We start from the raw sequence: 25,907 nt of genomic DNA on the forward strand, positions 1-25,907 counted from the left end.
TGCAGGGGACGCGGGTTCGTGCCCCGGTCCGGGAAGATCCCACATGCCGCGGAGTGGCTGGGCCCGTGAGCCGTGGCCGCTGAGCCTGCGCGTCCGGAGCCTGTGCTCCGCAACGGGAGAGGCCACAGCAGAGAGAGGCCCGCGTACCACAAAAAAAAAAAAGATGAAAAGAAAAAACGAGCCTCTTTCTCATCAATGCTTTCTTATTATGCCTCAATCCTTTTCTCCTTTCTCCTTGAGACGTCAAAGAATCCCTCTGTACTTCTCTCACCTCATTTTGGAGTCAACCCCGCAGCTTGTTCCTAACTCTGAGTTTTGGTACCTAATTTCCCAGCTCTCCATCTTGGTGAGAGGAGAAAGAAAGTACCCCCAAAGCACAAGAAAATAGTGTCTCCATTACTGTTCCCACGTCTTGGCTATCTTTCAGGGAAAAAATGAGCAATGAGGAACGACAAAGTCCCTGCAGTACTGAGAGGATCTCAGTGACATCACTATCCCCCCTCTCCTCCCTCCTCATCGGCTCCACTATTTTATTATCTTTGCAGGAGATCAAAATGGCTCCTTTCCCCTGAGCCTTCCAGTTGCTGCTCAAGATTCATGGAGACTTAACATAAAGGTTTCCTGTGGCAACAGGCAACTCTTAAGACCTACTTCTGCTGCAGAAGTGTTTTCAAATTGCGACTCATAAGTGGGTCGTGAAATCATTTTTGCGGGGCACAATCAGCATTTAAAAAAATAAAAGGACAGAATGGAATAGAAAGTATCAGAGTGTGAGATGTGTTTGTAACACTTGTTTCAGGTCTGTGTCTCAGCGTAAAAATCACTTGGACCACAAGTCACAGGAAGAAAGCATAAAGCCATTTTTAACCACCAGCATCTCATTTACAGAACTTCTTTCTAAAAGAACCAACATTTCATCCAGAGGAAACAAATCAAACAATTGGAACCTACATTTAAATAGGGTATAGAACAGGCTGAAACAGAAGAGAAAGGTCGTTTTTGGTGCCTGCCAATAAGGCATCGCGTCGGCTAGCAGGAACCTACAATGTAACGGGGAGGCAGGCTGTCAGCAGGCAGACCTCAGGGGCACCAGGAGGGCACACACAGCGTCTCCCGGTGAAAGTGACAGGCACGTATGATGGAGAGGAAGTATGAAGACAGTTCTTCACTGATGCAGGTGTCCTTTTGGACCATAACACTTCACATTTTTTTGGAACATTCTCCAGGGAAGCCAATCTTTGTTTGTGGAGTGGGCAAATCTGCTTCTAAGAAATGGCCCAAGTCGTTCAGGGCCCTCCTGCTGAATTACAAAGTTCCTGCAGGGTGCCCTGGACTCTATTACCAACTGTCATCAGGTTGCTGAACAGAATAGGTTCTCAGAGTTTCGAATCTTGCAGCTGAGCTAAGGAGCTAAGGAGGGCTGGCCAGCAAGCAGGTGCCTGTGAGGGGTGAGTGGCTGGACCCAGAGAATCACACCTGCCCGGCGCTGGGAAGGAGCTGCAGGGGAGCCGGGAAGGGGGAGGTCTGGGTGTGTCCAAGGCCGGCTGGCGGACTTGTCTTGCCCGTCACCCTCACGTGTCTCCTGGGAGATTGCCATCAGAGGGTGGGCTCCTCAGGCTGGGCTGTTCTAACTCCCAGCAGACCCCAGCACCCAGCATGGCTCAGCCAGTCTTTTTGGGATGAAGGGACTCCACGGCAGAGGCCCTGTGCACTGGAAGGATGGAATCACATGACATAATGCACACAGGTATCTGTATGTAACATACATATTTTGTGCTTCGTAATTACGCTTATTTAATACACACTACAATTTGTATATGATAAAATGAGAGGAACAATGATGACGCCATTAGGGACCACAGTCTGTGAGATGCACGCACACAACAGCGCCATCTCCCATTAAACCCGATTAGCACAACCACAGAAACCAGCCGGACCCTGGCCAGAGGCTGTGTGTGAGGCAGGTAATTCAGGGACTTGGGAGCAGGTGCCTGTATTAGGATTCTGGCTCTGCTGTTACCACCTGGTGCCCTTAGACCTGTTATTCCACCTCTTTACACCTCCATTTCCTCATCTGTAAAATGGAAAAATATTAGAGCTAACTTCATGGGGCTGTTGAGAAGACTGTATGATTTAATATGTATAAAGTGCTTAGATTAATTTCTGGCACATAGTTCTGTACTACATCAACTCTGGATGGTATTATTATTTTAATCAGTAATTTAAAATTGTCTAGACTTGAAAGAGATGGCCAGGTATGGACAAAGCCAGCGAGAAATCATCTGGTCAGAGTCATCTGTCTAAAACGCATGGACAAAAATGCCTAAGATGTAGTTTGCATTTCTAATACGATGGATGAGGGTACTGATTTCTAATGCTGTCCGAAATAAACAGACTGCCCATTCAGGCTTAAAAGCCTGAACTTATTCTTCATTAATTCACCCATAATACTGGAGACCTGGGGGTGAAAGAGACAAGCAGTCTCTCTGCCTTCAAGGTGTGCAGTGTGACAAGGGCCCCCCAACAGCTCATCACACCGTGGGTTCCTCCAGTGGGGAAGTGCCCTGCTCTCAATAATGTGAATTCTGGAAGCGATGGGAGCAGAGGACTGTCTCTTGAAACAAGTGCAGCCTTCGCTGCGATACAGAGGCGCTTGCCAGGGCTGGGTATTGGAATGGTGTTTTCCTTTCTAACTATAAATTTAATGTGCTATATGGACAGACAGGATGGACATTTTTATGCCAAGAGGAAGCTCAAAGGGGAGGGCTGGGAAGAGGAGGAGGATGGATATCCAGAAAAATGATGCAATCATCAAGGTAAGAAGTAACTAGGGTCCGCCAGCAAAAACCGCTTTCTAGGGAAACAGAGTCATCGTCTCTTTCCACACCCAGCTGAGGACCTGAAAATGTGCCACCACAGAAAATACGTCTCTTCTCTGGGGAATAATGTCATGAGAGTCGCTGTAAGTTCACAGAAATCTCGACGATCTCCCATACAAGCTTTGTTTCACACTTCATCCCATGTGGAAACTTTAGCCAGGGCCACATGAAAAACGAGTTTTATGAGAGTACTTCTGATTTGTAAGAAGGCTATTTGGCATCTTAACAGGGCAGCTTCCTGAAAGCCCCGGGAATGGCATTTTTACATATTGCACATAGCAGGCGGCCTTCATAATGATCAGGGCCGCGTTTAAATCTGGTGAAACGTTACGTGAGTGACAAACCTCGACCAAAGCAATTGGGAGAAACTGCAGGGCCAAGAACTTCCTGGTCACAGAGATTGTCTCAAGCACATGATATAAAAATGAGTCTGACTTTTTGCATCCAGGCACGAGGGTAATGGCTCGAGTGAGATGGGGAGAACGTGTCTTTTCCTGCTCGTGGTCCTTTTCATTTCCTACATGATTGTTACCAAGCTTCTCCCGGGCCCTGGTGTTGCGACAGGCCTTGAAGTCCAAGGTCTTAGTGTGACCGTCCAGTGACCTTGACAATGCTTTCGCCTGTATTTCTATTTCTTTGGCAATATCTCACGTGGCCACGAGCGCACGCTTTGGGGCCCCGACAGCCTGGATTCCAATGCCGCCTCCTTCACTGAATCGCTCAGTAACCTCAGGCAACTCAACTTTCTCTTTGCCAAAGAACCCACAGCAGAGAATTCAGTGAGTCAATATCTGTGTAAGTGCTTAAACCAGTACCTGCCACATAGCACTCTCTGCTGTTAGTTAGTATTTTCATTGGCTGAGCAGACACACATGATTTCACAAATTAAAGAGCCAACCAGGATGATGGACATTGCTCAGTGGCTTTTTTTAAATCCAGGGTCAGTGTCAGAACCCCAGGAGCAGCAGAGGTCCATAAAGTTGCCCGATTTCCCGTGGCCATGGCTGGTTCCTGCCCCTGTGGTCCTCAGGCTCGGCTACGATGTTCCACGTGGGGCTGGTTCCCGTTCTCACGCCTCTCCCTCCTGGCTTGCTCTGGCCTGTGTTTTGGCCACCTGGTCACTGCCTCCAGATTTACCTGCCCCACGTGCTGTTCTTGGTCAGTCTCCCTGGATTTTCTCACCTTGGACAAGAATATGGGGTGGCTTGCTGTGGCCTGGCAGCCGGCTCCCTCAGTTACCCTGCCCCAGCCCATCCTGGCAGATGTTCTGTGACAAAGACATCCTCGGAAGACTGGCTTCCTTTCAGTTGGTCAGAGTTGACTTCAGAAGTGGCTTTGAGCTTTCCCTGTTGCTGTGACTTTCATACGCATCAGCTCTGGCCACGAGAGGCTGCCTAGTGATAAGAGCATGGTTCCTGGACTCAGATGCCAAAATTCAAATCCTGTTTGTGAGATCCTAGGGAACATACCCACCTCCTTCAAGTCCCGGTTACCCCACCTGAACAATGAGACCTGCAACAGGATCTACCTGACAGCCGTGGTGCAAACTGAGCCGGAACACGGAAAAGGCTTTTTACGGCGCCCAGCAGAGAACAAGCTCATCACAGACCTGCTCTCATCATAGCACGTCTTCTTCCCTCCTTGTCCAAAATAGAGGTGGTGGGGCTCCTTCCTCTCCTCCATCCTTGCCCCTCTTCAGGCCACTTCAGGGTTCCCTGGACACAGGCATTGTTAGGTGGAAATCCTACATGTGCCGGCTGCTTCCTCTCACTGTGTTTACAGTAAGTATGTCATGCCTAACAGAACGATGCCATATAAATGCCACACGGCGATAAACAAGATGTTTTCCCACGGCTTAGTAACAAGACTAAGGGTTTATTATTAGATATCTATTGAAGGCTGAAAACAGGAACAGTCCTGGCCTAATAAACCACACCTCTTGGTCCCCAGATAGGCCGCAACAGAAATAACAACAGACCCACCCGCTCAGCCCAAACGCTCCCATGGAGATGTGATGGATGGTCTATTTATAGATCGGACTCCAAAATCATCAGGTGCGTGAATTCTGTTCTGCCGGCACTGCCTGCGGCCAGTCTGGATGGGAATTTTTATTATAATGGATGAGGACGGACCAGAGATTTCTGAGACGTTAGACAGCTGCGTCTTGAAGGTACCAACCCGGAGACGCAAACATTGTGGCATCGACCTCCTTCTTCCCCTCCCCCCTTCCTCCCCCGTGTTTCCAAGACAGATTATCAAACTTCAGCAGGGGCTTCTATGTGGGTCGCCTCCTTGTGTGGTAATTCCACGGAGGGGATGGGTGCTGAGGGGCTGCTTCTGGCCTGTTTTCCAGAATGATCCGGGACAGGGCAGGCCAGGAAGACACCCCACCCAGCATTTCCAACATGTGGGAGGAAGAAGGCCTTGTCCATAAAGAACAAAAAATAGAAACCCAGTGACATAAGATACCATCTCACTGTCCTTTTGCCATTTCCTTCATGTTTATAGTTAGGAAATGGTATTTCTATACCAAGACCTGACACTCTATGCAAAGTGAAGGAAGAATTTATTTTGAATTTCTGCATCTCATATTCCTAGGCCTTCCATGAGCTGGTCCCAGCTCTCCAGCCTCATTTAAAAGGCCCCCCTGTTAGCTCTTCTGCTCTGACTTCACACCTCCCTCAGCTGCTGCCCTTCTACCTTTGCTCTGGTTTCTACCTGCCCCTTTCATGTACGTCTTCCAGGTCTGTTTTAAGTTCCAAGAGAGCCTGGACTCAGTTTTGTGCTTCTCTCGTACACCTACAAGTCCTGAGCGCACCGTCTGTACTTACCTCCCGACTGATTTTTAAAACACCCAAGCTTGACCTTTATAAGTTGTCACTACTGGGTCATAAAGTGATAACGTTTCAAGGCTGGAAAGGACCTCGGGTCTTTTGTGCCAAACTCCCCTGTTACAGGGGACAACACTGAGGCCTGGGGAGGTGACCTGTCCCTGGTCACATACTCAGCAAAGGTACAGGCAGGGGCAGATGTCTGATACCCAGGTCCTGGATACCTCCTCCTCAAGCTGATGTCCTGTCAGTGGATTCCCCGGGTCAAATAAATGGGAAACCCAGCATTTGCAAGCCAGAGGACAGAGACCTCCCTCATTTCACAGAGACTGCACATTACACTGTCTAAAACTTGTTCGCCCAGTGGACACCCACAGTCCTCCAAGGTTGTGTTTACCCACACCAGCTGCCTGTTTACTTTTCAGAATGTGAGGCTGAAAGAGTAAGTTCTGGAAACCCATGGCTATCTTTTTCTGGAAACTACAGGTAGCTAGCGATGCTTCCTAGGTAGTTTTGACTGAGTCCACGTAGCCCCCAGCCACGATCTGCATACACAGATGCAGCTTCATGAGTATTTAAGGAGTAGGAGGTCAAAACACTTCTCTCCAACTGTCACTCTAATGTCAAGGTAGAAGTTTGGTCCTGAAGGGAAGATGAAGGTGAGAATTTTCAATTCGAAGTTCTCACGCCACTGGACAACTTTACTGCCCCAACTTCCTCCCTCCATTATGGTCTGGAGTTTGATTTGTGGCCAGCACTAAATCTAGATGGTCCATTTTTCAAATCCATCTTGGTGCACAGGCATAAAGGTGGACCTTGGAGAGGCAGTGAGTCCCGCGTGCCAAGGGGGTGACGTTTGTAAATGCGATTATTACAACCCTTAGTCAACCTCCTATTTTTCAGCTCAGGTCTACTAACTACTTCTTCATTCGCATTGGTTTTGCTCTGTAAGGAGAATGTTACTTTTTATCCAAAGGCAAACCAACCACGCTTTGCAAGTCCCATCAGCCATATGTCATCTACAGATTTCCTAATGGGAAAATCCATGTGTCACAGACTATAAAGGAAGCATTCTCCAGTGGCCTAAATGAGGATTAATGAACTGATATTCAGCGAACCTTTGAGGAGACACAAGAAAACCTCTGGAATGGGCAACGTCATCAGAGTCCAAGCAACCTGCACAGTCTGTATTTATAAATGGCCCTTTCAGACGACTTCAGAGACATAATTTTTAAGTTTTGGCATCCAAGAGAAATGCATGGCTATCTTTTTCTAAAAGGTGAAAGTGGGGAATTCCCCAGCAGTCCAGTGGTTAGCACTCCCCACTTCCACTGCTGGGGGCCTGGGTTCGATCCCCGGTCGAGGAACTAAGATCCTGCAAACCTTGTGGCGGCTCCCATCCCCGCAATAAATAAAATAGAATAAAAGGTGAAAGTTTAGAAAGCCAAGCCAAACGTAAATGATATGATGGTGCCAATCTTTTGGGGGTGGGTTCCAGAAAGAGAAGCGTGTGAAGCTGTGGTTCTGCCTCCGACGATCAAACAGGAACTCGTCAGGCATGTGCTCTGTTCAGCGGGATGCACTTCAGAAAATGCAGCCCAAACACACCTAGGGCCCGAAAGCGAATTGCTGTCATGTCCCTGCACTGGTGAGGCTTTCTAGCCAGAGTGCCCGTAGTCTCTGGAAGTCATTCTGCATTCTCACATAAATGCTCTCCTCCCCGCAAACTCTGTTCGCGGGAGAAAAAGGCCTTTCAATAATGAACAGCCGTCTGTTCCACAGAGCACAGGAAAAACACGACAAACCGAGTCACACGGCCTTGGCTGTAAATATATTCTTACGCGAGATTTCTACAGCTCCATGTGAAGGAAGAGAGCATAAGCTCTTAACCATTGCAGAACTACGACAACAACGATAAAAAATGCACTGGGTTTCCTGCAATTAAGCTGCAATGTTTTACAGTGCAATTTTATTTATACCTGAAAGAGAGTAAATAAATAAATATATAAAAGGTGGAACAGACCCCGCCCGCCCAAGGCTTAATCTGCAAATTAACTTTGCAGTAATAAAACCCCTGCCAGCTGGACTCTTTCCCCTGGTCCTCTGTGGCACGGGCAGTCAAAGCAGGTATATGGCTGAGGAAAAAACAAGGTAGGGCATTTTCACCCTCAGCCAGGGATGTTAATTGAACTTTGGCGCACGTTTAAAGATGTCTCTCTTCATGTCCAAGAAAGGATTAAAAACAGTTGAGCTGGGGGAAAATGGACATCTGTTCCTGACTTACACTCAGAACCACAATGGAAAACATTCATAATTAAAGCGATTTTGTGTCCCTGCTAGTTAGAACTGTAGTCTTGGGTTAAAAATATAAATGTGGAGGGTCCTCATTGTCTTTGGGGCCTTCTTCTTATGACTGCTTGTAAAAAAGGTAGTTTATGCTGGGTTGAATTTTTTTTCCGTTGGAATAACAATATGAGGAAACAGATTTGCGTAGAAAGATAGGGGATGACAGCACAGAGCACCTACACAATTGAGCCCCGTTTTATGGAGCTATGAAACAGTAGTCAAGAAGTGTTTTCTATTTGGGAGTTAAATACACTTTACAGCTGTGTAAAAAACCAGAGCCATTTTGGGCCGAACATAAACATTCCAACGTCTGCGAGGTTTACTTCTGTTGAGCAAGTGGGCAGGTTTCTATCAACTGGGAGGGACTCGTGGGTAACGCAGAACAGCGCTGAAAAGCCTTCCACATTAAGTCATTTCCCATCCGACATGCAGAAACTTCATCAAGAAAACCAAATCTATTTCCATACCTTCACCCTGACTACGGAAATAACCTCCTCCCTGACGGACCAGCCCCCAGGGTCTTTCCCTTCCAAGTCATCTTCCTTCTGTTGCCTAATTAACATTCCCCCAAAGAGCCTCAATCCATAATATCACTCTTATTTGATCGCATTAGTTACCTCTCTCATTAAAAATGGTTCCCCACTGCCAAGTCTATTAAACACAAAATTCCTTAACCTAGCATTTAAGGTTCTTATACCCAGGTGTACGCTCTGTGAATCCAATATACCAATCAAATCGGTGTGTAAACCATCACTGGTCCCCAAACCACCTCTGTGCTACCTGGCTAGGTTTTGGGGGCTTGGAATACACAATCCCTACCCTCTCATCCTTACCTGCACTCATCCTTTTTTTTTTTTTTTTTAATATTTATTTATTTGGCTGTGTCGAGTCTCAGTTGCGGCACGCGGGCTCTAGAGTGCACAGGCTCTAGAGTACACGGGCTCAGTGGTTAACACAGAGCACAGAGGCTCAGTAGTTAGCGCGCGTGGGCTTCGTTGCCCTGCGGCATGTGGGATCTTAGTTCCCCGACCAGGGATCGAACCCGCATCCCCTGCATTGGAAGGCGGATTCTTAACCACTGGACCACCAGGGAAGTCCCCTACACCCATCCTTAAAAGCCTCTCTCCAATGCTACTTTCCCCAGGTAATGAAATACTAATTGAACTCTTGCCAAGTAAAAGTGACTTCTCCTTCCTTTGACCATCACAAACTTAATAATTTAAGGCTCTCAGGTTCAGGGCCTGATGGGAGCTTTATTTGCACACTTGTCTTCCCTTGCAACTAGATTCTCATCTCCTTGACGACAGTGATTCTTTTTTACTCACCTCTCCATCCCCTGCAGACCTCAGCACTGGGTCTTCCAGCACAGTCATTAGACCCAGCTCCCTGGTCGTCTATTTTCTAGAGAGTTGGTATAACATTTCTTGATTCTTGTCTGATACGCTGCTAAGGTATATGCAGATGCTCTGGGGTAAGTATCACATGGACTAAAAATCAATCATACTTGCTTCCATCAACATAATGTGTAATTTGGTCAAACAGATTTGCCAGGCACGGGATCTAACTGGAATGGTCATCTCAGTCCCTCTTCTTGGTCGGGGCGAGAGGGAATGCATTAACATTGTTTTGGAAGAATCTTAAAACACAGTGTAAATGAGCTTATCTAAAGTTCAGCATCACTTTGCCTGCTAAAGGTCTAAGGCCGCCACTGCCTGAGGAGGTTAGTCCCATCTTGGAGTGCGTCCGTGGGCTCGAGCCAGTTCTGGCCCTGCTCCCACACCATGGAATCAGTTCAGGAGAGGAGATGAGGCTGGAGAAACCCCAGGGAGAGAGGCAGAGAGGGCAGAAAACTATTATACCCTTAGCAGAACGGGAGGCTTTTTCTGAGGCTTTGGAAACTAGGTCTGGACAGTTTTCTCTCAAAGTGGTATTGGTCCAGCACTCCTTTCCTTTCCCTCGCCACCCGCTCAGGAACGAAAACCAGAAGTGCTGAGGGAGCTGCGATGTTATTCCTGGCCCCAGTGCGCACGGGAAGTGCTATAAATCTCTCAAGAAAGCCCAGGCTTGTGGGATTTCCAGAACCATCATGACAGAGGTGGTTGATGATTTAAGATCATGTCTTGATTCTAAAAGAATTCTTGACTGTGTACCACCCTGGAAAACCCGCTCCCATTCCTGCCCCCCGTGCTCAGGAACGGCACCACCATCCACTCAGCTGTGCAGCAAAGAACCCAGGAGTCACTCCTCTCTTTCCTCCTCCAGCAACTCATCCAGCTCCTCCAGGCTCTACTTCCAGAATATCCCGAGTCCATCCATGTGCCCCCACTAGCCTAGTCCCATCCCTGCCATCTCTCCTGGTACTGCTGCAGTAGATAACCATCCCCAACATTCATTCATCTGTCAGAATAATCTTTTAAAAATGTAAAGCCAACCTTGACATTCTCCTGTTTAAAACCCTCCAAAGGCTTCAGGTTACACTTACAAAACTGGGCACACTTTTGTTGTCTGGGCATTTTTCTCCCTCCCCACCCATTTGAACCAGCCAGCCTCGTACACCCTCTTCTTTTTCTTCATCTGACTAAGATGTGTTCATTCTAAAACTCCGTTTGGATATCATCGCCTCCCAAAAGTCTCCTGTGACTCCCCACCCCAAGGCTGTGTACACACCAAGCTTGTCTCTACCAGGGAACCTAGCATCCTGTGTGGATTTCATCGTCTGTCTCCCCCTGCTAGTCTCTGGGCTACCCGAGGACAGGGGTGATGTCTTTCATCTCTGTGCATACGTTTGGCATGTAGTGGGCACTCAAATGTTTGTTCTGTGTATGAACAATAATACCTCCAAGTGACACCTGAAAAATAATCATTCTAGGAGCACAGGAGGAACTGAGCACTTCTGAAGGGCACACAAACGAATCAGTCATACCTCACATTTTCAGGAGTCAGAGAGGACAGACAGCAGGAGTGGGCTTTGGAGAAAGGCAGACCTAGGTTAAAATCCAGGCACCCAAACTTACTGTGTGCCCTCGGGCAAGTTAGTTAACATCTCTGAACTTCTGGTTTCCATTCGTGTATAAAGTGGGGATATGAATCACGTGCTCAGCAAAGCACCCAACACATTCTAGGCGTCCTGACACAGGTTACTAACATTGTCATTCTTATTACTCCAGGCAGGCACACCACAGGCTAACTCTAATGCCCCTCACCAAGCTGGGGTAGGGACCAGAGGGGCTCTCCGCTTCCATAAATACTTTTTTCCATAAATCATACCTCTTGATTTGCTCTCCTCCTTAGGTAATCTCTGTTTTCACATTGTTTCTGAAACGCCAGCTGCACTGGACTCAACACAGTTCAGTTACCTGATTTCACGCCTACTCTTAGGAGAGAATTTGAGGGGGCTCAGGACACACCCTGCCCTTTCTGTCCCCTTCCCTCCAAAGTGCACGTTTCCATTTTCCAGTCTCATCCTCGCTATTGTTGTAACAGCTGTCAATACTTTGCTAAGTACCGAAAGTGCTAAGAGCACTGGATTTGAAGTCTGAATCCTTTTCGTCTTTCTCGGGGTAAGTGATGCCAGTCTAGTTTCTTCAAATGTCAAGTATTCAAAGTGCTTTTATCGCACTAATAATAATTAGCTTTGGCAAACAAGAGAGTAAAAGGCACAGTTGGATCGTTCTCAAAAATCACTTGCACAAATAAAATCCAGGAGAGTGTCCCGGGTTTAAAATGCAAGGCGTGGGTGAGGCTGTGTATAAACCCAACACAGCAGAGATGGTGAGGGGTGTCTTCCCAGGGATGACGGAGGCGGCGGGCGACTTTCCATCCCTCTTCCTGGAGACAGGTCTGCGTGCTGGTGTGTAGGGCAGGTTTCCACGATGAGCGCTCTATACTGAAAAATCCCCTAAGACTAGGGGCAGGCTTTTCTATTACTGCTCTGTAGCTTGGAAATCCCAGCTAGTGATGACTTTATGGGTTTGTACGGTCTAGACAAGAGGGTTACTCTTTGGCGAAATCGCTCCGAGGGGGAGGCCCCTGTGAAAATTCCTATCCAACTAATTACCATTCAGCGGGCAGGCAGGCTACCAGGAGGGCACTAGGCTCTGGAAGAAGCTGCAGTTGGAAAGCCATACTCCCAGCTTTATCACTGCCTACGTTTATTTTCCTTCCTGTCAAAACAAGGACAGGAAAGGGGAACAAGAGTGCTAATAGTCAGAAAGATCAACGCAGGGTAGAGTAGGGGAGAACAAAAAATGAAGGCTGCCCAGAGCTCCGACTGAGAGGGAAATACCGACCATCTGTCTGCTTCATATTTTCTACATCAACTATTTCAGCTTTCTCAGCAACTTTAGATCTTTAGAAGCGACCATGTAAAGATACAATGGTCTCAACTAGGTACGGGGTAAGATGCTTCCAAAAATATCAGTGTCGCAGTGCTAAAACGCAGAGGAACTCACAACTATTTTCACCTCAGGTTTTACGGGAACTGTAGAGGGAGGTGGCAGTATCTGTTCCTTCAATATTTGGAAGAAATCATTTTCACCTACCCCAGGACAGAGCCGAGAGAAAACACCTGTCTTGAAATCTCTGAGTTCTGGTGAGCTGACTCTTTGGGAGGGAAAAAATGGCCTTCTGTGAAGGAAATGAAGCCTGCACTCCCCAAGGTTCACATCCAAACACAAAACATCTCTGGTGGGAGATCACGTCCAGAAGCCCTTCCAGGCCACACCTGCCCCACACAGGAGCCTTTTTTGCCACTGGCACCCGTCTGCTCTCATATTATCTTGCACTAATATCAGACACAATTTTCTCACTGGTATCTTTGATGTGACACAGTTTCTTCTCTTTTCCCTGGAGTCCCTCAGGGTATAGACTGTATCTTTTCCCACCTTTACTTTATTCAGATGTATCTAATGATGGTCTTCGTGCTGAGCGCTCAGTTACTGCCTAAGATGGATAAGTGACCAAAGAGAAATCTCTACCAAAAAAAAAAAGGGCACACCGAAACATGAACATTTTTCTTCCTCTTTGTGGTTAAGCTCTAGTGAAGGACCCTGTGTTCTTTCTGGCAATGGGGAACCTGGGAACATTCCGGGATCTGCAGGCCCAGAAGAAATTGTATGGCTACGGTTTGATGAGGTCTCGTGAATGAAGAACTACGATTACAGCACAACTGATGATGAGAACACACTCAGTATTTTGCCTTGGCTGGAGTGTGACTGAGAGGAATAAGCACTAGAATGGAAATCAGGCAGGTTGGGTCTTGATACTGTTTTGACCGAATTGGGCCACATGACCTTGGGCTTGACACTACACTTGTATGAAAGGGTGAGTCTAGGTCACTGGCTTTCAAATTTTCTGACCATGATCTGGTAAAAAAATAAACATTTTATATCACCACTCAGAAAATAACACACACACACACACAAAACTACAAGTTTCCTCAGATAATATTTATCCTTGCTAAGTGTGAAACACCATATTTTCTGTTTCTTTCTTTCCTTATTTTAAAAATTGCTGGTCATAACTTACAAATTACAATAGCTAAGGTGATCTTGACACATATTTCTGGTTCTAAAATTCCACAGTGTAAAGATCTCATGCTATTTTATGGCATGTTGTTTTTCCTCTGTTGCTTGCCTTCATCAGGAGGAGTTTGGGGCAGTAATGCTCCGAAATTCAGGGGTGTTAAGGAATGACAACGTAGCTAATGAAGCCACTCCCCCAGGAATCCTCTCCCACGGGTGGGCGAGGGGAGGGAGCTGCTCTCTGACCATCACTTTAAAGAGAGCAGGAAGTAGAACGGACCCCCTTCCATCCAAGTCACAGAATCTCTGCCCTCTCTCGGCAACAAGTACCAAAATGGTTTGAGGCCGCCCCAGTCTTAAGACATTTACTTTTACCAATTCGTCTTTGTCAGTCTCCTATTCTTTTGACTATTCTAAGGGCATTTGTACTGAACACAAGAGACCATGGAGATGAACATGTCACAGCAATACTGCTGCTCTGTCACTGAATAAATTGAGGCCATTCAGACTACTTCACAGACATGCACTGTGAGGTTTTTTTTTTAATATTGAAGTATAGTTGATGTATAATGTGTTCATTTCTGCTGTACAGTAAAGTGACTCAGTTATATATAGTCTTTTTCATATTCTTTTCCATTATGGTTTAATCACAGGATATTGAATATAGTTTCCTGTGCTATACAGTGGGACCTTGTTGTTTATCCGAGTTGGTTTTTCTCATAACCATATTTTTACACTGGCCTTGATCCCCTTGGGCCAAGCCAGAGAGTAAGGCAAATCTTTGGGAGCCTGATTCACCCTACCTGTGTTGACCAGGCCTCCACCATCTCTTTACTGAGAGATTTGAAGGGACTACGTTCAACCAGCCTCAAGGGCATGGTTCAGGGCTGGAGGATGGAGCCAAGTGAACTGGCCCACATGGGAATCAAACCCAGGACCTCAGATTTAGTCACCCCAGCCTCCGGTCCCTTGAGCCAACTTTAAGTCCTGGAGCTCCTTTGGGCGAGGGAAGATGACTTACTACCAGCCTGCAAAGAAGCGGCATTCAGAACTGATTCTGTTTAGTATCTTGCTCTGTCAGTGAGAAGAGTCAACAACAACTATTAACCAGGCACCTAAGTAACAATATGGTTTACTAGGTTAATAAATTCAGGCCACTCAGAGCACTTTCTAGACAAGAGCCTGATATCACTCTGAAGGACCAACAGATTGCCGTCTTCTGGAAGATGACAAAAGAGGCAAAATGTTCCGAGAAAACATCCATTCAGTTTTCAGCCCTGTCATCTTTCCAAAATATACTATTCTATAATAGAAAATACAGACAAAGTGAACAGAAATTCTAGGAGGCTGTGAGATGCTATTTTTAAAGAGGCACAGCTACCATGAAAATGAACCTGCTTTCCAATATAGCATAATTCATTTTCCAGTTTGCCGTTCTTGCTTGACAGAACTAAAATGACAATGTTCATTCAGTATGCCACATTTATAGCTTTAGCTAAAGGGCTCCTACATGGCAAAGGACAAGCTTTCTGGTCTTGGCAAACCTTCCTCTTTTGATGATGCCAGAAAATAGATCTTTATTATGAGCCAAAAAAAAAGAGAGAGAGAAAAAAATCTTCTTTGGAATATTTATTACTTATTTAGGAAACACAGCCCTATAGATTATTTACAAATGGGTTAACTGGATTCTACTAAACTTTCCATTTGTTATTTACTTGCCAAGTACCATGTATTAGTTACCCATAGTATGTTTCTGTAATGCATGTTTATTATAGTTATTCCAGAAACTCTGATTAAAAATTATTTTTAATTCCAATTTTTATACTTATAGTTACTTCATAACTTTAATTTTATGGTTTTAGTTTCCAAAAAGGTCTTATTCATCTCCCAGGGGAAAAAACCCTCCAGGCTGAGGTGTGTTGTCCACAGGTGGCGGTAGGAACCCGCCTAGCCCGTCACAAGCATCTCCAGGCGGGCGCCCTCTGGCACCTCACTCACAACGGAGCTGTAACATTTTAATTATATGCTTTTAAAAGTTCATCATTTGTCAAGTTTCGTTAGTCTTACGAAAATAATTTTCCTTTAGGTACAACATAGCATATTCTAAATTATATACACATATATTACTGAAACCAAGTGGCTCTAATTAAACATTTTTTTCAAAGACTGTTTCCTTTTAATGGCAGGGAAATACTGTTGGTAGCAACAACATACTCTGCCAAAATGAACTTCACCAGGTTGAATTTTAGGGAGACTGTCAACACAATAATGGCCTAGAACTTTATGCAAAGTTCTTATATTAGAAAGTGGTCATTTAAGGGTGTCACTTGGGGGCCTGTTCAAGATACAGGATCATGATCGTGTTTCAAAAACATCATCCTACATTGAATGCCTGGCATTGGTCCTGCTAATTGTTAGGGCCTTGGAGTTCAGCCTGGGTAACACCGTACATTTTTCTTTTCTTTTCTTTTCAATTTTTGAACTTATTTTATTTATTTTTTATACAGTAGGTTCTTATTAGTTATCTGTTTTGTACATATTAGTGTATATATGTCAATAAAAATCTCCCAACACACCGTACATTTCTGCCTGGCAGACAGGAACTGGAAGAGGACAGCCAATAGAAAATCATGTCAAGGTTCTTTCCACCCCTGAGCTTAAGATTCTATACAACTGTTTTCTTTCTTTTTTTTTACATTTCTAAATTTTATTTAAAAAATATTTTTGGCCGTGCCCTGTGGCTTGCGGGATCTTAGTTCCCTGACCAGGTATCAAACCCAGGCCCTCTTCAGTGAAAGCACAGAGTTCTAACCACTGGACGCCAGGGAATTCCCTATGCAACTGTTTCAAGTCAAAGTTGTGACGAGGATGTTGACTAGGATGCAGTTATATAACATAGAGAGAGCTCGCGATAGCTCACGTGGAAAGTACCATTTTCATTATTTGCTATAAAAGAAATCTGCTTTACATGTATTTTTTCTTGTTACTTGAAAATTATGGTAATTTTGAAAAATATATCTATTTGAAAACTAAAAATCCTCCCAGACCCAGGCTGCAAAGAGATGTCTTAGCTGGTAGGCAATGACGGGTGCTGTCTAGCTATTTTATTCAAAATTATTTTGACAAGAGGAAAAGCGGGTTCCCTGAGAGTGACTTGTTCTTGGACGTGTAAGCATCTGGAACACCTTGGCTACCTTTTTTGCCTTTAGGAAAAAAAGAAGTAATAATCAGGTATCTAGGTAGAAAACACAGCACATCATGGCATGATTAGATTTCAAATTCCTATATACTGGTCTCCCAACCAACTTTAGATTCTCAGGGGTGATTTTCTATGTGTGTTTCCATACCAAAGAGAGCCTGAATCGGCTAAAGAAAAATTCAGTCCAGTGGAGTATGAAACACATCTCTGATCTGATAAGATCAAGCCAACTTGTTGCTGTTTTGAAGAATGTAAATTATCACCAGCATCCCGTTTCCCGAGGAGGAACTATGTAAGTTTGGTGGCAAGGGGCTTGAGTGCGTGGCCAGCATCCTTTCCTTTCCAGGTACCAGAAAGGTTCCAGCAGCCCGTTTCTCCCTTCTTGTCAGATACCACTTCCCTTCTAGTGCCCTTCCAAGGAGTATGAACAAAGCCCGGGGACAGAAGCAGGGAGATTCTGTACCTGGATTTTCTTTTTGGCAAGAACAAATTAGCTTAAAGCATTCCCATTTTTCTGCAGATTCTGTCTGTAATGCGGTGCAGCTGTGTGCGCCTGGGGATCCTTTTATTGTTAAAAGTAGACCCACATGGAAAAGACATTAAAATAAGTTTGCTGCTATGATACCCACGAAGATGAAAGGGCTTCTCTGATTTTAATATGCTGAGTTTTAGACGGGAAGGAAAATGAAAGGGGTTCCTTGGAAACACACACATTTGGCTGGGCTACGAATTCATCAGGTGTTAAATCCCCATCACCTTCGCAGTAGAGGTGCAGGGCAGCGCTGAGCGTCTGCTTGTTTGTGTTTTCAGTGGAATCCGCACCGTTTTCCATGCTTACAATGGGTGGCTCTCTTTAGCACTCATATTTCGGTTCTGGTACTTGCTTCCAGAGGAAAATTAGTGAAAGTGTGTACTGATGGGAGCTGGCATACGAATGAGCTCTGGACCCTAGCTTAAAGAGACTTCATTCTTTTGGGGGGTAGGGAGTGTGCCCTTTAAAATAACTATCTTGTGATATTTCGTGATATTTTTTGGCCAGTGCAGAGCCCCTGCTGGGACAAAGAAAAAGCAACAAGGATCAAGGGCCAAAACCATGCCATGAACTATGTTTCTAGCGCCAGGTGAAACACGACATAAAGACTGTCAAGATTTCTTGTGGGAATTAACAGTGGACATATTTTTATTGAGTTTGATTAAACAATAACACAGTTAAGAGAAGAGATGAAATTCACGTTTATAACTAAATGTAAATGATTAAGCATGGTATTGCCAAAATGGTAGGACTCGAAGGTATTTTCATTAGAAGATAAACTGTTGATGCCTTTTTGTTACTGCAAATGTTAAATCTGAAGATAAGCTGTTATTAGGTGGCTGCCCATTATAGAAACGGGGCTTATTTAGAGTTTCAGAGGATGTGCCTGATGCAGGCTGAAACTGAGCAGCTTTAATTTTCTCTCCTGTAAAATTCTCACTGTCTCATGGAAAGCAAAATATTTTGGATACTGGAAGACCCAGATGCTATAACTTTCTATCGGAAACACTGATTCTGTGTCTTGAGACCCAGTGTCTGGCAACTAGTTCTTCATTTAATAAGTGTAGCAATTGTTTTATTTGACCATGCTGCTATCGTTTCTGCAGAGTTCCAAAGCTGAGAATAAAGGATTCTGCTGTCTTTCTTCAACAGAGAGGAAATTCCAGAGATTTTCTTCTTAAACTACTGCGTGTATTTACTTCCTTTGTTCTTAAATGGCTTGTTTACAGCAGAGGAAATGCTCTTTGCTCTTTCAAGGAGTGAGTGGAAGTTGTGGGCTCCGGTTCCTCATTTCTGCCTGGGCCAACAACTTTTTTTTTTTTTTAACTGAGGTAAATCCAATGCACAGATCTTAAGTGTCTAATTCAGTTAGCTTGATAAATGTCTACCTTTGTGTAACCAACATTTCAGTCAAGATATGGACTATATCTCCATCAGCCCAGAAACTTCTCTTGGGTGCGACCCTTCCCCACATTCCCCGAGTCCACTGCTATTCAGATTTCCATCATTACGTATCAGCTACCGCTACTTGAATTTCATATGTACTCTTTGGTGTCTGGTTCCTTTCACTCAGTGTAATGCTTTTTGTTTTTAAATAAATTTATTTATTTTTGGCTGCGTTGGGTCTTTGTTGCTGCGCGCGGGCTTCCTCTAGATGCAGCGAGAGGAGGCCACTCCTCGCTGCGGTGTACGAGCTTCTCATTGCAGTGGCTTCTCTTGTTGCGGAGCACGGGCTCTAGGCACGCGGACTTCAGCAGTTGTGGCTCGTGAGCTCTAGAATGCAGTCTCAGTAATTGTGGCACACGGGCTTAGTTGCTCCACGACATGTGGGATCTTCCCGGACCAGGGATTGAACCTGTGTCCCCTGCATTGGCAGGTGGATTCTTAACCACTGTGCAACCAGGGAGGTCCCCAGTATAATGTTTTTGAGACTCATCCATGGTGGTTTCTTTTTTTTTTGGTGTAACTGTACTTTGTTCTTCTTTTTTTTAAATCACTATAAATAGTATTCCATTGTATGGACATATCACAATTTGGTTATACGTGTACCTGGAGATGGCCTAGTTAACAGTCTGGGCTATTGCAAATAAAGCTGCCCTGTATATCCTTGCACCTGTCTTTTGTGGACGTATGCTTCCATTCCTTTTGGGTAAATACCTAGAGTGGCACTGCTCGGCCAACATCACTTTGGTTTTGAAGCCTGACGCCCTGGAGAACCTATATGACCTCTGTAGGGCTCTCCCTCCTTGGCCGGGTGGAGGAACAGTGATATCTGATGCCCTCTCCTCTCAGAGCAGCTTTGAGGATGTTTTCTGCCCTTCATAGGAAAGAGGGCAAGGAGTTTCCCGGACACTGTACTCAAAACTCACTGGTCCTGAAGACCTTGAGATGCCCTTTACATGGCTCTAAGACCTTGACATATCTTATCAGTGAGATGTTCAGTGGGGCATCTGACCGAGACGGTGCCTCCCCCAGATAGTGATGGCGGTTGGGCCTATGTGGGCGCATCCTTCAACAAGGGAGGGGAGAGAGCTCGTTGATAAGTGCGTGTATCTGCTAGAAACATCCAATATTCCATTTTCTTCACGCTCTGAAGTTCCACAATTAAAACGGTTATTATCGCTACCTTTACTAAAACAACAAGACAAACTATAAAAATTTGTAAACCTGCTAACGCTTTTACTTCTACCAGCTCTGGTCATAAAATGGTTATCTTAAAATGCTCCTGTATTTCTGATAACAAATAGTGTCATTTTTGTTCTCAGATATGACTCCTTCCCCTGGAAAATATGCCCATGCCCAAAAGCACATCACTAGCAAATGCCACCAGTAATGCACATTCCTGGAATCAATCTTCTCTGAGGTTAGTACAGACAAAAAATAAACATGCACAAGTGGTCCTGGCCAGGGCTGGTGAAATACTGTCTAAAAGGGCAGGATTCAGTTAAGAGCACGAAATGTTTTGTTTTGAACGTGCTGTAGAGCTACTTCAAGAAGCCCTGACAGCCTGACATGTCGGCCATTTCCACCACTGACCCGGTGGTTCCTGAACACACTGGGTGCCTCGGATGCAGAACAGGGCTTTCAGAGCTAATGTCCTTTCTAAATTGGAGGTTCAAGTAGAGACAGTGTTAACACAAGCAGTTGTTTCCGTCCCTGTCTTTATCACATTAATCCTCATGGGGAGGTAGGCATTGTCTCCAACGTATACATGAGGAGGCCAAGTTTACAAAGGTTTAAGGCCATCTACCTCTCAAGCTGCAGAAGCAGGATTTGAATCCAGATCCCTCTGATGCCAAAAGCTCTCACCACTTTACCTCTATGTTCCCAGGGTTTTAGAAGATGGCCCAGAAAACTCCAGGTTTACAGAATCCCTTTTGTCAACATATCTGGGTCTGCTTACGAATTCCTTAAGCTGACATACCATAAGGATCCTGCTCTAAAATTGTGTGCCCCAATCACTTTCCCACTGATTTCACCTTATTCCAACTGCTCTGGAATTTACATTGCCTTACAATTTCTAAGACATTTTGTGGATGTGAATATATAGATTGTAACTGCACTAAAACAGTATGGAAAGAATGACCCTATGTGTACCTCTATCTTGTCTAGCTAATCATCCATGCTAGTAATTTAGTCCACCTGTGTGTATGTCATGTTCATTAAGTGTCTGCTCTACACGTGTATAACCTGCTTCTACTAAGAGATGTTAAGTTCTAATCCATAAGGGCTATGCCTTCTGCTTTTTTGTACTCCCAATACCTGGAACGGTGACTATAACAAAATAGATGCTCCATAAATTATATGAAATGAGAAGATACCCCATCCTGGTGCTGTGGAAAACAGGGCCACTCACTTAGGGACTGCTGAACTCGGGCCAGTTTTCACTTAGATGAGCCTCGATCTCTTTTGTCTTTAAAGTGGTGTTAATAAATGGTGATGTGAATGTTTTTGTGCACTATAAAGATATAATCTATTATTATTACAGATCGGCATCGATTTGATTGCTTTCTTCAAGTCAAGAAAATGTTTTGTTTGGGAAGGTCTCTTATGAGTGATGTAGTTGAGGAAAAATAATTGAAGTACTATCTCGTCGTTGCCATCCTTACTCTAACCAACGCTTTGAGTAGTAAGACATTAAAAATAAGCATCCGCATAATGCAGTGAGGAAGGAAGCAAATTAGCTACAAGACTGGACCATAACACTCAGGAAGCAGGATAAAAATTTTACAAGTCAATCAATGAAGAAGATGAAAGGCCAGTGATTAGAACAAAGCAGTATATAAACAAACAAGCAAACAAGTCATAGGCCAGGAAAGGGTGTGTTAGTGACCCTGCACATACATACGCAAGCCAGAGAGTACTGCACCATGAAGTCATTCTCCAGCTTAAGACAGCACGTTTATGTGAAAAGGGAAATATAAATCAAGGCCATTTTCTCAATGGGAAGAGTGTAGAGAATGTTTTTTAGGCATTGTCCACATACTTAACTCTTTAGGGCAGAATCTGTTAGAAATACCAAAGCCTGGCCTCAGGACTTTATAAGTGGGTCACAAAATTCAGTCAGGCTAAAATATTTCAATTTTCTTTTTTTCCGCCATTAAACAGGATGGGATTTATCTCTCTGAGCTTTTTCCTTCTGTTTCATTCTCTTCTTTTGGGTGGGTGGGGGGAATTATGTTAGTTTCGACCTCACCTTAGTTATCTTTTCCTCTCAGATTTTCTGCCTTTAGTAAGGCTGTTTAGGTGTATTTCATTTTCTACAAATAAAGGGATTGGGGGGGAGTTCACCTCAACTCCACTCAGACAAAGCTTCTAAATGTCAAGCTAATTCTGTCAGTTCTACCAGTCATTTCCATCCTGAGGGGAAAATTAATACTTTACTTTGTAAAATGATTTGCTGTTTATTAGTAACTCCGGAGAACTGCACAATGTTATAATCTGAGCAACCTATTGCCAAAACTATAAAGGAATGTTAAAGGTCTACTCTCAGGCCAGATAGCAGGAGACACAGGAATATGAAATGAAACAACACCATGCAGAAACTTCAATTACACATTTATAGATATAATCTGTGACTTCATGGTCGTTATAGGCCGCCTAAACAAGAAAACAAAAAAAATTGGTTTAATTTCCTTTGGTACCTTTCTCTGGTTTGATACTTGAATTTTTCCCAAGTGGGCCAAAAAATATATGCAAATATTTTCCAGGAGAGACTGTGCAGTGCTATTATAACCAGAAATCCAGCCAACTCTTTCCACGGCTGCGCCACTAAGACATAAGTAAGCATTTGTTCAGTCCCATTGGACTCATGTCTGGAAGCTAAGCAAGTAGATTACAGTAACTGTTCTCCAAGCAAAGTGGAATACAGGTTAACCCAGGCAAGAAAACACACAGCTATGACAAGAGGGGTCCCATTTAAAAGCAGTGGTTTCCCAACTCTGGCTGTAGGTTGGAATTACCTAGAGAGAGGTTTAAAAAAACCCCAATGCCCAACCCACCAACTGGATCAGGGTCTCTAGAGTGGAGCCCATGGACAATTTCAGGATGAGCTTTTAACAGCTGGTTTGCAAGCCTGAATATTTAATAGCTGGCTCCCTGGAGTCAGCTCCAACTCACCCTTAAAGAAAGCCCTGACTAAACTAAACTGGTAAGTTCTTCAGTTCTGACCTGCTATTTGAAGGATGGAGTGGGGGTAAAAGTGAGGGTTACTGTGAATGAAGGTGAACCACAGTTCCTATCTTAATGTATTTTTGTATTTTAGGTTTAGAAGTAGTAACTGGGGCAGCTAAATGGCTGAAGGTCTAAATGAGGTTTTTTTGGTTTCTTTTTAAAGACACAATTTATTCAGCGTCATGATCAGACTATTACATTTAGCAATCAACAGCATGGGTGCCAAAAAACAAACAAACAAAACCTACATTAAAACCCTTTGTTGGAATGCTTTACACTTTCCACAGAACAGAAACGAAAAGAACCTGTTATACAATTAGTCACAAATGCAGTCCTCGAGTTTTTTGCCCATACACATGAGTATCGTCTAAAACATGTCTTCTTTGTAGCAGCTAGGCCCTGCCACCACTGTGCTGGGCTAAGTTCACAAATCTGTTGTAGCCTGTAGCTTCCCCGTCACTTCTCTGGCTCCCCTCTCCTGCTAAGCTTTGTTTCCTGGCAGTAATTAAAGCCTCCTGCCACTGCCGTAGCTCCTGCTGCTGCTGGAACCGCCATAGCCACCTTGGTTTCGGGTTTGGCAAAGTATTGGCCTCCACCACCACAGGGGCCAGAACTTCTGTCTCCAAAGTTTCCTCCTTTCACAGGTCCAAAATTTGCAGATTGATTGTTGTAATTGCTAAAATCATTGTAGCTTCCACCACCTCCAAAACTGATTCCATCATTACCCAATCCATTATAGCCATCCCACTGCCACCACAGCCACCACCACCGTGGCTGCCACCAAAGCCAGCTGGACCACTGATGTTTCCTCCAAGACCAAAGCTGCCATTCCCACCAAAACCACTGCCACGACCACCATCAAAGTTTCCAGAACCACTTCGACCCCTGTGGCTGGATGAAGCACCAGCCATCTCTCGCTTAGACAGGGCTTTCCTTACTTCACAGTTGTGGCCATTCACAGTGTGGTGTTTCTGAATGACAATCTTGTCTACGGAGTCACGGTCATCAAAGGTTACGAAAGCAAAGCCTCTCTTTTTGCCACTGCCTCGGTCAGTCATGATTTCGGTCACTTCAATTTTTCTCATACTGTTCAAAATAATCTCTTCGGCGATGTTCTTCAGTGTCTTCTTTAATGCCACCAACAAAAATCTTTTTCACAGTTAAGTGGGCACCAGGTCTTTGAGAATCTTCTCTTGAGACGGCCCTCTTTGGTTCCACCACTCTTCCATCCACCTCGTGTGGCCCTGCATTCGTGGCCGCACCCACCTCCTCCACAGTGGCATACGTGACAAACCCGAAGCCTCTGGAGCGCCTGCTGTTTGGATCCCTCGTTACCACACAATCTGTGAGCGGTCCCCGCTGCTCCAAGTGGCTCCTCAGACTCGCATCGGTTGTCTCAAAGCTCAAACCTCCGATGAAGAGCTTCCGCAGCTGTTCGGGCTCTTTGGGAGACTCTGACTTAGACATGACGGCAGTGGAGTGGGGGAGACGTCAGCAGTGCTTACCGTGCGTGCACGGGCAGAAAGGAGTAATCTACCGAACGTATCTCTAATGAAGTTTTTGAAAAGGTGTTAATATAATAATGATTAATGTGGAAATAAAGTATGAGTACACTGGAAAGACCTCATTTTTGGAAGTGACAGACACGGGACTTTGTGCAAATTAACCTTATTAAGCCTCTATTTCTTCAATCTGTACATGGGAATTAATAATGCTGTCTCAGTGGGGTTGGTGTTAGGATTAAATAATCATACATAGGCATATATAGTAAAAAATCTAAGTTGCCTTTCCTTCTCAGTAGTTATACTCTAGATTATTATTACTTTTAAAGGAGAATGGTATGAATTGTTTTAATACTTTATTTTCAGGGAATTTAATCACGTTTATCTTTATTTATATATATATATTTTAATTGAGGTACAGTTGATTTACAATGTTGTGATAGTTTCAGGTGTACAGCAAACAGATTCAGTCATACAGATAGACAGATAGATAGATAGATAGATAGATAGATAGATAGATAGGTAGATAGATTTTTTTTCAGATTCTTTTCCCTTATAGGCTGTTACAAAACATTGAGTATAGTTCCCTGTGCTATACAGTTAGGGCCTTGTTGACTATTTTATACATAGTGATCACATTTATCTTTAATTCTTTTTTTTTTAAAGATTTTTTTGATGTGGACCATTCTTAAAGTCTTTATTGAATTTGTTACAATATTGCTTCTGTTTTATGTTTTGCTTTTTTGCCCCAAGGCATATGGGATCTTAGCTCCCTGACCAGGGATCGAACCCACACCCCCTACGCTGGAAGGCGAAGTCTTAATCACTGGACGGCCAGGGAAGTCCCCTATCTTTAATTCTTTATCTCTGTGATTTAAACCAGGGTTGGCAAACTATGGCCTGTGGACCAAATCTGTAAATAAGGTTCCACAAAAACTTTTAGTGTTATGGAACACACCATGTCCACTTGTTCGCATAGTTCTATAGCTGCTTTCCTGCTACAGCAGCAGAGGTGAGCAGCTGAAACAGAGGCCCCATCGCCTGCAGAGCCTGAAGTATTTACTATCTGGTCCTTCATAGAAAAGATTCTTGACCCACAATTTAAACCATTCTAAGCTTTCCTTAAGTGAATACTTTTTTAAAGTACATTAAAAAAGAACACAAAAAAATGAGGATAGGAAATGGAAAAAATGAGAAAAGAAGATTCCCCTAGGGTTTAGAAATTGCAAAATAAATCTTAGTTCTAGAATCCTTAAAAAATACTTGAAACTCTAGGATGAAACTGAGATCTAATTCTGTCTAGTCAAGAGAGTATATATATATTTTTATATATCTTTATTAGAATATAATTTAAAAAATTTTTTTTAATTTATTTTTTGGCTGCGTTGGGTCTTCTGTTGCTGCACGCGGGCTTTCTCTAGTT

General features: G+C 44.2%; 1 protein-coding gene and 1 pseudogene across 4 annotated transcripts in view; both read right to left on the reverse strand.

Moving 5' to 3' along the window:
* JAZF1 (JAZF zinc finger 1) overlaps positions 1-25,907 on the reverse strand; it is a 336,091-nt gene that overhangs the window by 18,918 nt on the left and 291,266 nt on the right. The gene's annotated exons all lie outside the window — the stretch shown is intronic.
* On the reverse strand, positions 21,865-24,534 carry LOC137228607 (heterogeneous nuclear ribonucleoprotein A1-like; annotated as a pseudogene).

The sequence above is a fragment of the Pseudorca crassidens genome, chromosome 8 (assembly GCF_039906515.1).
Source record: "Pseudorca crassidens isolate mPseCra1 chromosome 8, mPseCra1.hap1, whole genome shotgun sequence".
NCBI lineage: Eukaryota > Metazoa > Chordata > Mammalia > Artiodactyla > Delphinidae > Pseudorca > Pseudorca crassidens.